General features: G+C 45.3%; 1 protein-coding gene across 1 annotated transcript in view; it reads left to right on the forward strand.

The window, feature by feature from the left end:
• gli3 (GLI family zinc finger 3) overlaps positions 1 to 13,407 on the forward strand; it is a 97,156-nt gene continuing 83,749 nt past the window's right edge. The window contains exon 1 of the mRNA XM_040043633.1: positions 1 to 465. The gene's annotated coding sequence lies outside the window, so the exon portion shown is untranslated. The remainder of the gene's footprint in view (positions 466 to 13,407) is intronic.

Below are 13,407 nucleotides of genomic sequence, written 5' to 3' on the forward strand. Positions count from 1 at the left end.
GAGTCAAGCGAGGGAAGGAGCAGCTGGAGTCCCACACTTCGCCCTCACTCTCTCTCTCTCTCTCTCCCTCTTCCCGAAAAAAACCGCTCTAAATGTAATAACAACTCTCCATGCGCTTCTCTGACGCTTATGTTGTTTTTACGCACATCTGCGGTCTGCTATCGGCAGATATTATCGGCAGGCTGATGGTGTTAGTCCGGCGGTGGTTGAACACAGCAAACTGTGAGAAGGAGGAGAAAGACAGACAAGAGGAAAAAGTCTGGCAGCGCCGTTTTGGAGTTGGAGTTGCAGCGTAAAAAAAGAAAAAAGAAAAAAAAAACCTCACAGGCAACTCTAGAGGCACATCTGCAAGTTAGGAAGAGGAGGAGAAGAGGAAAGAAGACACATCTATATATTTTTTTCTTTTTTCGCCTGAGAAGATTTTTTTTTAAGTCGAGAATTAGAGGGGAATTCACCCAGAGAGAAGTAAGTAATCTGCTGAAAGCTCGCACACACCGCACACAAATACACTTTCTTTTTCTTTCTGAATATTGTTGCGCTCGTTTGTCTGCTTTTAAAGTTGAGAAAGCCACTCAGAGTTTGTGAAGCAGCGGAGGTTTCATATTTCAAAACGATGGAATTTCATACAAGTTCAGATGTAGAGGTGAAGTGCACCAACTGCGAGAACAGTTTATGAAACTAGCGAAGAAAGCCTCGATCAGGGACTCCCCCCCTCCAAAAAAAGAAGAAAGAAAAAAGAAACAGCCTAAATGCACCACTGTCTGTTTTACGCTCGGCCCGGCTGTGATTTAATCTCTGTGAAAGAAGCGTCGGTTGTTAGAAAAACCCCCGGATGGCAGACTTAACAAGTATCCACCGCAGACAGATGTGCATTTTCAAACCAGTTGCATAAACTTTCACATTAATGAAAAACGTGTTTTTGTAAAGTTTAATAAGACAGAGAGAGGGGAAAAAACACTCTTAGAGTTTGGAAGTGAAACTTTATTGGACCTCAAATAAGCGCGCGCGGGGGTGTGGTGTATAGTGGCGTGGGATGAGACGGGGGGGGTCATATTTATGTGCATTTGTGATCATATTTCAGGATCTGTTATTGATTTGCTTTAACAAGCGAGAGACTCGGGGAAACACTTAGTGACGGCATACATGTTCAACTTTTTATTTCAATCCACCCAAAACCTGTGGCTGACCCTCCCCTTGACCTTTGACCTCCCCTTGCTTCACTATCGAGCACCTAGTCATTTATAGTTTTGTAATATTTAATTAGCCGAGACTTAAAATTGGAAAAACTCAAAAAAAAAATTGACAATAAATTATAACATTAAATTTCCTCATGAAATAATTTTTAGTTATAAAAATAGAGAAAATTAAAGTATTTGGATGATTTCATATAAATCTTTGTTTTCCCTGTCAGCATCCGCTAACCTGACGTAGTTAAAGAGACTCTCCAGAGCTTCTGACAATTTGATTTGCACTGGAAAATTTTTAAAATGATGTTCTTCCCCTTAAGAAAGAACATATTTAAGCGTACATCACAGTGTGTTTGAAGGCATGCGCATGTGCTCAGAGAAATTTAAGCCCATTACACTGAGGTCTGTGGCCCTGCAGGGGTCCATGGGGGAGGTTTTATGGGGGACCCAAGCAAAATTAAATAAAGCATAAATCCTCTGAATTTTAGTTGATTAGAGTTTGTTAGTATTTAAAAAATGATGGATATACTTCACATGCAAGGTGTCATTTAAAAAGTTACATCAATAATAATAATTATAGGAAGAAGAAGAAGAATAGAAAGCTCTCACATGGGCTTGTGCAGATTTAAAAAAAATGTGGGAACAGGGGAACAGAAGTCTGGTGTGTTCATTTTGGGGGTCCAGGACATGAAAACGTTTGGGAGCCCCCCCGCCCTCGAGCCTCCACATGTGCAGATATTTGTTTGAAACTTTCCCTCCTGTTCCTCGCCAGCTGTTCCACATTTTATCTGCTCCTCTGCTCTCGGGTTTCATACAGACGATGAGGGTCCGAGGTGCTCAGCCATGCGGTGCAGCTCAAATCCTCCCTTTTTTTGTGAGTGTGAGTGTTGTGTATGTGTGTGTGGGTTTTCTTTTTTCTTTTTTTTGGCACATGGCAAATTATTAACGGAGGTTTGGCCGCCTTGAGACGGAGCAGCGAGCGAACGCACGCGAAATAAGATGTTTAACAGGACACACAGATAAAAAAAAATAAATCTCCTTTTGGGTGTTTTTTATAAGGTTGCTCTCATCGTTCATCTTGTCTGAGGATTTGGCTTTGAGCGGGGCTTTTGCAGGTCTTGGTAACATTTGTCCAATAAAATAAAATAGGCACTGTCACATAAACTGTCATTTAATATTTCCCCCATTCTATTTTATTAATAATAACAAAATAACATTCGCAGGGCTGAAGCTGGAAAATTTACCACTGCACTCAGTTAAAAAAATAAAAGTAGACAAGTCAGGCCTTAAAAATCTGAAAATTTTAGGCCTAAGCTTTATTTTTAAAATGACAACTTGAGGACAATTTGTAATTAAATTTTGTTTGCGTGTATTTATGCATTTTTATGGTGTGTGACTTCTTAATTAAGCATTTTGAGATGATACTGGTAATTAAAAAAATTACACCGATAAATATTGTTCCCTGTATATCATCATAGGAGGCCCTTGTCATTTTATTTTCAGTATAAGACATCACATTTAAATTTGACGATTAATCAACAATTCAGTGCTGATTGATCAAAATATGTAACATTTTTAAATGGTTAAATCAATTAAAAAATAATGGCTTCAATTTCTATAGTTACACAATAATCTAATGTATGTAATATATATTTTCCAAATATCTAATAAATAATAAATCATAAGAAAGGAAGTCCACCTTGTGAAAAATTGTAAAAGATAAATCTGCACACTGTCTGTGTGTATATCTAATTTTGCTGTTGCTGCTTTCGCACGATACTATCTGAAAGTGGTGCACCTTTTCCAAATAAAGGACTTTGTCTCATTACAATGCAGCAGCAAGGATGAATGCAGCACTGTTTAAGATGCTAATCTTCTGGAATGAGATGCACAACTTAGAGCCATTCGCTTACTGTAGCCAGGAAAGATGTATCGTTGCCGCTCTGTGCTTCATAACTCCACGCGCGAGGAAAAGGCGGATAACGTTTCCCTCTGCAGGAATCGGTCCGTCAGATATCAGCGGCGGCGGCAGCAGCGTGCTGCTTTATCTCAACTTTAAAAATTTCTCTTTTATGCATGGGGACGTTGGCCGAGGACACCTGTGACCTGGTGACCTGGCAGAATAGGGGATGTCATGTTAATGCAGGGAGATGATGTGCTATTAGCTTTTGAGGTATGGCCTGCTCCTCTTTGTAAGGGCCTTACATTCACAGTTACAGGCAGTTTGTGTCCTCAGGCCTTTTTTGCCCTGTTGGAAGTATACCTGTTATCAGGTTTGTATGCAAGAGGCCCTAATGAGCTGTTTTGTTGTGCTAATGCCACGACCTGAAGCACTCAAAGAGGTGGCAAATGTTTTGTTAAAACGAGGGTAATGTGAGGGAAGTTGATTATCCTTTAGATAATGAGCACAGATGTGAGGGTTTTGTGTAATCGTGCTCGCTTTGTGGGTTTTCCTGCAGGTTGCTGTTGGTTCGTTGATTTTTTTTCCCTCGCTTTTTTGTACTTTTCCTAAAATTTCCTGAGAGGATAAAACTGACAGTTTCATTCTATGTAATAATAAAAATCAGCCCACATTGTGATTAGCTGTTGCTTTCCTTGCATACGGCTGGCGTAGTTGAATAGATGGCCCCCAAAAGAAATCTCTTACTCTCTTACTTTGATGATTTGGTACTTTGATATGTTGACATCAAATGAAACAGACACAGTGGGGAAAGAAAGAGGACAAGTCAGACAGAGGTAGTGATTGAGGGGAAAAAAGGCTGTTCATGAGAGCGGGTGGAAATGTGTGTGTGTGTGTGTGTGTGTGTGTAAGTGCAGTTTGTGAGGCACGGAGGAGTGCTCTGAAAACTTGGGCTGAGACAGCAAACCTGAGGAGCGTCAAAATGTCTGGATGCATTTGCGTATGAGCAGAGACAAGAAGGGGTCTTCGGGTGTGCGAGGGCTTCTCCTTGGCCTCCTAATCCCCAGGCCCAGCCATCCCTTCAGGGCATGCCTCAGATCTGGCTCTCTGGCTCTGTGCGTGGACGACCCAGCTCCGCCAGCAGATTTAATATGCTATGTGTTCCTGCTCCCCCGGCTCCCCTCCACCTCAACCATCATTGTCCCAGAGCGGGACCCTCACTCGCTGTTTCAAGGAGCCTGCTAAAGGCACCTTTCAAGCCAAGGGGTGATGTCTTTGGATAAGGCGTATGGCGGGGAGGGAAAATAGTGATGAAGGCGATATGAGACTCGAGAAGGGAAAAATGTAATTTCACATATGTATATGACTCGCATTCAGGGATTGTAATTCACTTGGGTGTTTGCTAGCCAGCAAAAACAGTCGTACTCTGAGTGCACATGCATTCTCGTGCTCATTCACACTCTTATTTCTCTTTCTTGTTCTCTCATTCATACAGTTTTTTGTTTTTGTGTGTGTGCTGTTCTCTTTCTTACTGTCTTTTTTTTGTCTTTTAACTGCATGAAAAATAAAAAGGAAAAAAAAGTTGGAAAAGTTTTTTTTTTGCTATAGCTTTCGTCCTTTGGAAAGTCCATTTGCACCTGACAATTTGCCTCCCAGAGTGAGGTGAAGAAAACGGCAATAAAAAAAAATGGTGGGGGTGGGGAAACATTCACATAAATTTGAATCAAGTGGTTCGGATTTACGGTAGATGAAGCTGTGTTTGACAGCTCAACATAAAGTCTGCTGTAGGAGACGGTAAATTTTATTGCGGCAGAAACGCGGGCTTGTGTGCGAGCATCCAGTGGTGTGCCAGCTCGTGACTGGTGTTTTCTTTTCCCGCACACTTTGGAAGAGAAGCGGACAGGTCACGCCTGCGTGTGACTGCCGCTCATCTCCTCCTCTGTTTGCTGTAGCTGCTGTAAAAATGTCTTTAAGTCCGCCGTGTGAAGTGTAGCAGCGAGAGTTGAAGTGCTTTTAGTCCGGGGGCCCATTTGTTTGTGTGTAAAGTTTGTGCGCCTAAAGAGACAGTTTCCTGGGGCTCCGGGGCGGTGGCGGGTTTGGTGGGGGCTCTTTCTTAGTGCAGATGTGGCATTGTGTCAGCTTTGATGGGAGCCGGTTGTGGCATCCGTGAGGGGGTCTGTGCTTTCCTGTCAAGGGTGGCGATTGGGAGACAGATGAACTGGCCGCTTGCTGTGAACAATGATCCGTCACGTACCGCTGCTTCTTGACGTGTGGGGCTAGGCTGCACCGAGGGCTCAGTTTGGGCACTAATTTTTTTTCCTCTGCCATAACTGTTTAAACTGAGCCCTGTGTAGTGCATTTTGTTGCACAAAACACCTGCACTCACAGCAGTAATTAAGTTATGTGTTGTCATGCAACGATGCTCGCGCTGTGTGTTTGCAGCCCCGTGCTGCTTGTAGTTGTCTTTCAGTGGGAGTTATCGCCGAGCTTTGGTGAGTCCCCGAGTGGAGGTCAAGGGGGTGTCTGTTGTTTGGATGTCACATATAAATCCCAAGGTTAATACCTGAAAGAAGAGCAGGCCCAGACATTCTCTTTGCTCTCCAAACATGTTTTAGATGAGTACCTCTTTACCCGCTCTGCCGCCTTCGTTTCCGTCTGCCGTGGACTTGGGGCAAGTTGGAAAAGGAGGGGCGTGTGGGGCGGGTATCCCAAATAAACCCCTTTAGTGTGTTCTTTTCAGTAATGAATGCTAACAGACTCTGGCTCTAATAATGCCTCATCTTGGAAAAACAAAAGGGGAACTCTACTATCTGAGCAAATTTCTACCCGAACCTGAAAGAGCCCTCCTTTGACAGCGCAGCATTTGAAGACTAATCGTTTTTTCTCATGCAAAGCACGCTGTTTTAAGAGCCCGGGCCACGGAAAGAGAGGGGGCTGTGTTTTAACAATACTCCGCAGGGAGTGAGGAACAGGGTTCTGGGAGGGGAGGTAGGGTTGTAGAGAAGAGGGGTGGGGGGGGATTCCTCTCTCCTTTGCTCCTCAGACAAAGCCCGGTTCCTTTCAGTTTTGCATGGGGGGTAGGGTGCGTGGAGAAGAGGAGGGAGCGAGCAAGAGTTTGAGTTCCTTGAAAGAGATGGACTCGAGCCGTTTTTAATGACAGTTTGTCACCGTGGCCTCTCTACTTTCCAGGGAATTTGTTGGGCTGGCCTTGCAGTGACAGGCCTGGAAAGAAGCAGGCCTGAGAAAATTTATCGAGAAACAGAAATATTAACGTGTACATGGGGCCCTAAAACGGCTTTGGCTATTCCTGCCAGACTGGTGTTTTTATTAAGAGGGGTCGACATGCTTTGGAAATATATCTTATTCATGAAGAAAGCCAGGTTAGACTTCCCAAAGAATTCATTATGTTCCCCCAGATGCGGCTTTGTGGGTCGCAGCCGTCCCTTGGAGGACGTGGAGCGTGGAGCGCAACATTGTAAAAGCTCCCTCAGTGGGCATGGGAGTGCGAAGGGTTCCATTTGTCAAAGGTGCAAGAGTCTTTTTCCCCTCCTCAACACTTTCCCGGCTCAGTCTCAAACTCATTGTCTGAGCGAAGGCAGGACATTAGTCACTGCAACGCCACGGGAGCCTGCGGGGGCTAAGGACCAGCGCTCTGGAGCCCGAGTCGGACAGAGGGGAGGAGAGAGTGGAGAAGGAAGAATGGTGGGAGGGAAGGAGGGAGGGAACAAGTGAAAAAGGTGAAAGAAGGGCAAGAAAAGTGGAGGAAATGTGGGGTAGATGGAAAGTGAGGAAGAGAGAACATGGGAGCTCAGAGTATGTGTGTGGGAGAGGGAGAAAGACCGTGGGGGGGTTAGAGGGAGTGGAGTCTGTAGCTCTACCTCAGGGTTCAGTATGTAAGCCCCTGTCTACCCCCCAAAGCTGCTTTCACAAAGAGATTTACAAGACAGGTCTCCGGTGTGCTTTGCTGCCCTGCATTATGAGTGAGTGTGAGTGTGTAAATGTGTGTGTGTGTGTTTGACTTGGAAAAATGGGCCTTTCTGTTTTTCTATTCCCTGACTTATTTTCTTCTTTGCATCATCTATGCAAAAAAGATTTGGTCAAATTTACCAATCCAGACAGGTCAGACGCTCAACAGCCCCAGTGGAGCGGTGTGAATAACCTATTCCCCCTGGTGGCAGTGTTTGTGTGTGTGTGTGTGTGTGTGTCTGTGGGTGTGTGTGCATTCACGTGTGAATGTATTTCACAGATTCACACATACAAGGGATCCTGTTAGCTTTTGGAATTATTTATAAAGCCTGGCTTTTGTGTGGCGCCCTAAGTCCCTGTCTCCTCCCATTACTGCCTATGACTCTACCTGGGCTTCCTTCAGCTCCAAATGCTCCCTCAGCCACCCTCCCAGCCGAAGGAACTGAGTTTGGTGTTAAAGCTAAACCCTTTATCTGCTGCTGCTGCTACTTTCTTTTTCTTTATGTGCAATCGCTGAGCATTTTCATCCTCTGTAAAAAACAAAAAAGTTTTCTTATTCAGAAAGTCATAATGTGCAAAGACAAACACAAGTCGTGCACTTCAGAGCGACACACAAAGTTACCCAGAACCATCCCATATGGCCCTGATTACCCTGTAATCCAGGAAAGTTTTTTCCCCATCCCTTTTTTCTTGCACACACTGAGGAGGGTGAAGTTTTTTTTTATTTAGCGTGTTTTTTGAGATGCTTTATGTTAATGTTTGTCTTTTATTGAAACAAGCTGGAATGTGATTATAGTCCTGCTTGGTACATATGAGCAGCGAACTGCTCTAGTTTCTCCATCTCCCTCTGGCATAGAGATCAATGCAAACCAGCTAACGCAGGGTAATAAGCCATTAGTACACACATTGTTGCAGAGATTTACATACATCGACCGGTGAAGTGATAAACTAGGTTCCGTGTCCTAGAGGTAAGAATTATTGTGTGTGTGAGTGATTAGCTGAATGAACCCCGGGTTAGAGTAGGTGTGTGTGTGTGCGGGCACGCGGGTGTGTGTGTGAAGCATTGCTGGGTGATCTCCTTGCGACTGCCAGTCCTGTGTGATAGGTGCCAGATTGCGTAGCTGGGAGCCAGGTTGTCTCTGCTTGTCAGGAGTGCAAGGTGGAGGAGGGGAGATGTGAGGATGATTACAGTACACTGTTCCTCTGATCTGATTCATCACTAACTGTCTCTCCTGCAAAGGGTGAACTTATTATCCCTGTCTCAACTTCCACGGTGGAGCCAGCTGCTCTCCATGCTTCCCAATTAACCCCAGGCGCCCGTCAAACGCTCCAATTAAGGCCTCCTCCTCCTCCTCCTCCTCGCAAATGTATTTGCCTGCGTTTGCCGGGCTGCTGGAGACGCTCGAACATGCGGCGGTGAGCGAGCCGAGCGTGTTTGTTTAGGAGCTGTCCTGAGAAATGGCGTTATAGCTCCCAGATTTATTTGAGGTGGGGTTGCTAACAGCTGAATGAAGTAAATACACCCAGATGTTTGGCTTCTTCACAATCAAGTCGGCAGGCCCGGGGGGGGCTGGCTGGCTGTCTAACGACAAGTCTTGTTCCTCGGTTTCTATGCTGGGGATTTTCAGGGGGCCATTTTGTGCCTGCTCTCTTTGGAGTTTATGGGAAGTTTTATTTCCACGAACACTCGGCAGTACTGTTAGGTTAAGGCATCTCATCCCGGCGTCGTGCCGTGTGATATTGCCTTGGTATTTGAGTTGCGTGAGTCTTTCTCACTGGGCTGAGAGTTTCTTCCGAACTCGGTGTTTCAAAATCCTGTGTGTTTTTGATGCACGGGTTTCTGACGCACAGCAGTGTGCGTGCGCGCTTCCGTGTGTAGGAGTGTTGCTGTAGGTGGTGGGATACAGGTTTGGCAGCACTAGCAAATCCTTGGAGACTGCCTGTGTGTGTGTGTGTGTGTGTGTGTGTGTGTGTGTGTGTGTGTGTGTGTGTGTGTATGTGTGTGTGTGTGTGTGCATGTGTGGAGCCTATGAGCCCGTGCAGGGAGAGGTAGTGGTGGTGGTGGTGGGGAATCTGTGGCTGATATGAAAGTGAAGGGAGAGAGTTGTCTCCCGACGCTGCCGTGGGGAGAGCCGTCAGGGAGCTAGAAGTCTTTGGGACTCCCTCTGAGCTTCAGCTGTCTTTGATCTCACACCTCCGCTGCGGTACACTCCACACTGCTCTATAGAACACCCTCACCTGCCGCCGATCCAGCAACACAGACTCACAGCTCGCATAGATGAGACTCTTAACTTGTATACTTGCACTTACGGCAACGCAGGGCTCAGTGCAACTGCACTTAAAAAACTGAGGTGGAAACTTCGCAAGCAGCAACTGTCAGAAAAATATATGACAATAGAGACTACACTGGTTATTTATTTATTTTTTTAGGATGTATTAATTACTCGGGTAGTGTGTAAAGTTTGGGAAAGTTTTTAAAAATCAGGAGGACTCCTCATATTGCTCATCCTGTCTGATAAGGAGTCCGAAATGCAAACTTTTAAGGATCTAGACTCACAGATTTAGCATGCATGGTATTTTTTTAATAAGATATTCTCAACTATGGTGTAATCAGTAATTACAAAGGTAGCGTGATTAAGAGTCCTGCTAGTTTAAGCCTGCACATGTGAGTTCATTCCCTCCCCTCTTTTTTCCTGTCTGTTACTGACATGTTGAATTAAGGTTGAAGTGCTGACCCTATTTTAAGGTATTTTTTAATGACTTGTGATGGAAGATAAATGCAAAGCCACAAACAAGCAAACAAACAAAAAAAAGCCTAATAATTTTCTCCATCTGTGGAATATGTGACTCAGTGCTACCCTTTTGGATCACTTCCCATCTACACAGGAAGTCTAGCATTAAAGCAGTGCTCCTCCTTTTCTCCATGCATTCCTTTGACTGACTGTGGCACATTTCTGGACAGCCTCATTCAGCATTCCTTTACATGCCGATTTGTTTGCCCTCCCTCTCTCCCTCCCTCCTTATTTTTTTTTTTCAAGTCTTCCTCCGTTAACGTCCGGCTTTATCATACGAGAGCCCAACACCAAGACAACTTCATCTCATCCAATTTTCACCCCTTTAATTCGGTTTAAATGGCATGGCCGCGAGGGCCAGGGCGGGAATTAATAAGAGCCAATAAAGCTCGCCGCCGGGGCATCGAGGCCAGTCTTTAAGTAAACATTATGACTTCTTGAGGGGGGATTCAGGCGCGGCAATTGATGAATTGCGGCGAAGCTTGGGAAGGGCTAATTTCTCACTTAGCCGTCCTGATGGGGCTAGCTAATAGGCCTTGCTTTGCCTGGCTGATTGTCTGCTGGCTTTATTATTGTGCATTATCACGCTGCCCCCTGGCTGTTTTTAGCGTTCGGCCCCGGAGACGCCAGAGCACGTCATTAATCACATTGCGGCACTGACTCATTCCACTTCAACACTTATTCCAATGACACAGTGGAATGAAGGAAAGCAAGGAGGGAGGGAAAGAAAGGGAGTGCGCGCAAAATGAGAAAGGAGGAAAACTGAACTGAAAAGAGGAGGAAATTCAAGTCCGAGTGGGCAGGACAGCTTCACGATAACACTCTAACCTGTAGCTGTACAGCCATCGGATTGCACTCGGTAGTTCAGCTGCTGCAAACAGCGCTGGTTTGACTTCTGTCTGGGGTGCAGAGGATAAGAGGAGTGTATTCTACAGTCCCCTGGGCTAAGTGGAAGATCTACTGTCAAAATCATACGTGCTGCCACTCCACTTACACAGGACCCTCCATCTGCTTGATCCTCCTCTGAGCACAGAGGCAGAGAGAAAGATGTGTGTGAGGAGGAATTTCACTTCCTCCACTCATCCCCTCCCTTGGGCACCCCCCCCCTCTCTTGCTCATGTTCTACACACAGTGATTGCGCTTGCATATTGAAAGGGATGTAGAGAAACATATGCATCCACGTCCATACATACTGTTACACAGCCGGTCTCGCATACTGTCAAATCTACTCGAAACATTTCCTCTTTTCCTCCCGTGCCGTGTTCACATACACATGGGTTACATACAGCCGCTGTTTAACATTTACTTTTTTTTTTTTTTTTGCTGTGAAAGCACGGCGAAGGATGCTGTTCTTGCGTCTCTGGTTGTGGCATAGCGTAGAGTGCCTTTTAATGACATGTATGAAGAATGCCTCCACAGACACAGAGCTGTTCTCGCTGCAGTTTGGAGGCCCGTTCTCCTGTGCTTTATAATATCTGCCATGTGCACGGGCTAATTGAATGGAAAACTTAGCTAAGAGTGTAGCGGGCTGCTGCAGTTGGCAACAATTAGTTTGAAAACTTTAGATAAAAAATAAGGTGTGCAGTAAAAAAAAAAACAAGTCTAGCATTTTCTCTTCTTTTCAAGGACCTTTGGGATATTTTGCTGAAGTATTAGTTTGCATTGTCTGCGAAAGGCTTCAGTAATCGGCTGAACAAGCATCTTTCCCTTCTCCTTAAGAATCAGAAAAAGTGTCTGATCAAACAAAGGCTCTGTGTTTTAGCATGGGAAGAAAATGGATAAAGTAGGAACAAGGGAAACCGATACTGCATAACTGGGCCACCGCAGCATCAAAGCTGCCCGTATTATCCATTGTCTCAGTTGTCACAGCCCCACTTGCCCTGAAACAAGTGGTTCGTGAACAAATGCAAAGTCAAAAATATATAAATAAACAATCTAATAAGCATGGGGCTGTGGGGAAAAGGAGCAAGGCTTCCATTGTGGCGCTCGCTTTATTTGCCCCTTATCTACTGGGTAGCGAGCGCAAAAGAGGCGTCGTGTAAGCGTCGTGATTACATCGTGTGGGTTTGTTACCCAGGAATGTAAGATGCGCTCGGCTCATTCTGCTGTGCAACACACAAGGTCCCTCACCAGCCCTCCAAAGCATCCTAAATGGAGAGGTCTGAGGGACCAAGACGCATGCGAGGATAATCTTATTAACTGTGGTGAAAGCTACTGATGCTCTGTGTTGTTGCACTGTTTGTCCTTGGAAATAAAATACAAATAAAATCAGTCTTCATTTGAAACAGCCTTTCCATTTTCTAATTGTTGTGCAATACACTTGTGGTAGAAACCTGTTTTTTTGCTGATGGGATGCTTTTAAGACCACGTATCTTTAATATAAAGATAAATCATGAACATCAGTATGTTTAAAATGTACAAAAACATCAAATTGTCATTCATAAGTAGTCTCAATAAAGCTTTGCAGTGTAACTAGAAAAAGCTGAACTCACACGTGACACAGTAACGTGTAAATGACTAACAAACTTAATGACTCAGACATGCCACACTGCACAAAAAGGGTGAGAAGATCAAGCACTAAACCAGTTTGCATGTGTGTATCTGGGATTGGATATGTGTGTGTGTGTGTGTGTGTGTGTGTGTCAGGGTGTGACTAATTCTTGCTAAATGGCCCTTACTTGAGAGTCTGGTCCCCATCAGCTGTAGGCCAGACTTAGTGCCATCTGGGCACAATGTTAAGTTTTTGCTGGTGAATGAGAGCCACAGCCCCCAAATCCCCCCCCCAGCCCCTTCCCCTTTGCCCTTCAGGGCCAAGGGCATGCTGTAAAAGTGCAGTATTGAACACGAGGCCTAAGCATGTGAAGCTATTGAGCCTCCTCAGTAGGGGTTTTGAACCCATTACAGGTCCTCTAACCACCACCAAGAACCTCTACAGTCTCCTTAAGGCATCTCATCCCCTCACACTGACCTGATCCAATGCAAACACATGCAGTCCATAGGAAGCACACTTTGTTTTATTGCTAGATTCAGCTAATCTCGCCGAAGGGCTCACACTCCTCCTCCTCCCTCTTCTTCTTCGCCCCTCAGTGTTTTAGTTGTTCCAGCTGTGAAGGAGCTTTTAATACTGTTGGCATAGCTGCGCGACGTGCAAAACACACATTGTGCATACAGGAAAACATGTGCAGGCACGCAGGGGCGCAGTGAGGTGCACACGGACGCATGCATGCATACGTGAACACCCGTACACACGTGCACGTATAGTCTCAGTCTCACACTCCTCCCTTTCTCCATTCATTTTCTCCCTTATCCCACTTTTGCTCACAATCTCCCTCAATCGTCTCCATCTCCCATCTCTCCCCTCTAACTCGCTGCGCCGCGGTGCGTTTGTGCAGTGTTGATAAGCCTAAGATAGCAGATCTCGGTGGTCGCTGATGTAATGATGATGAATGCTGCGGTGCTGCCAGTCTCCCCCTCGGGGGGCCCTCGACACTGAACAGTCGCCCTAATGAAATGAACACAAATACAGTACCCTGTCTGTGAGGGGGGGGGGGTTTGCCAAATC

The sequence above is a fragment of the Simochromis diagramma genome, unplaced genomic scaffold, assembly GCF_900408965.1.
Source record: "Simochromis diagramma unplaced genomic scaffold, fSimDia1.1 OVJJ01000602.1, whole genome shotgun sequence".
Lineage (NCBI taxonomy): Eukaryota > Metazoa > Chordata > Actinopteri > Cichliformes > Cichlidae > Simochromis > Simochromis diagramma.